Here is a 922-nt window from a genome sequence, read left to right on the forward strand (position 1 = left end):
CCTCGAGCCCCGCACAACCGGCTCTGGGAGTCGTTGGCCGCTATTGTACATAGTCCGGTCCTTCCTCTGCCACCCGGCAAGTGCGATGGCTCTGTCGCCCTGTGGTGCCCGTCACCCAGGTTTGGGGAACACGATACTAAGAACATGTTGGCGGCTCGGGACCTGCAGGCGAAAGGGGCCCCGTGGTGCTGAGCACATCGACCTCGGGTCTCAGTGCAAGCCAGAGAGTTCGCGGAAGTCTAAAGCTTTTGACATACGCTCAAATCTTTGACAGGCTTGCCCGACTCTTTCCGTCCGTTCTAAGAATCAGTCAGAGGCCGGTCCGGAGGTCTCTTGACGCAAGGGGAGGGGTGGCGTCCCTCCTCAGGCGCTTGTGTCGAAAATGAAGGCGAGAGACACGAGCGGCCTGGTTGCTTTGGGTGCTGCCAGGAAGGATGTGGTCTGACCCTTGCCTGAGCACTCACAGAAGCATGTGACGTTGAGAGCAGACCTCGAGCCCCGCACGACCGGCTCTGGGAGTGGTTGGCCGCTATGGTACATAGTCCGGTCCTTCCTCTGCCACCCGGCAAGTGCGATGGCTCTGCCGCCCTGTGGTGCCCGTCACCCAGGTTTGGGGAACACGATACTAAGAACATGTTGGCGGCTCGGGACCTGCAGGCGAAAGGGGCCCCGGGGTGCTTAGCACATCGACCTCGTGTCTCAGTGCAAGCCGGAGGGTTCGCGGCAGTCTAAAGCTTTTGACATACGCTCAAATCTTTGACAGGCTTGCCCGACTCTTTCCGTCCGTTCTAAGAATCAGTCAGAGGCCAGTGCGGAGGTCTCTTGACACAAGGGGAGGGGTGGTGTCCCTCCTCAGGCGCTTGTGTCGAAAATGAAGGCGGGAGACGCAAGCGTCCTGGTTCCCCCTGGGTGCTGCCAGCAA

The sequence above is a fragment of the Hemiscyllium ocellatum genome, unplaced genomic scaffold (assembly GCF_020745735.1).
Source record: "Hemiscyllium ocellatum isolate sHemOce1 unplaced genomic scaffold, sHemOce1.pat.X.cur. scaffold_882_pat_ctg1, whole genome shotgun sequence".
NCBI lineage: Eukaryota > Metazoa > Chordata > Chondrichthyes > Orectolobiformes > Hemiscylliidae > Hemiscyllium > Hemiscyllium ocellatum.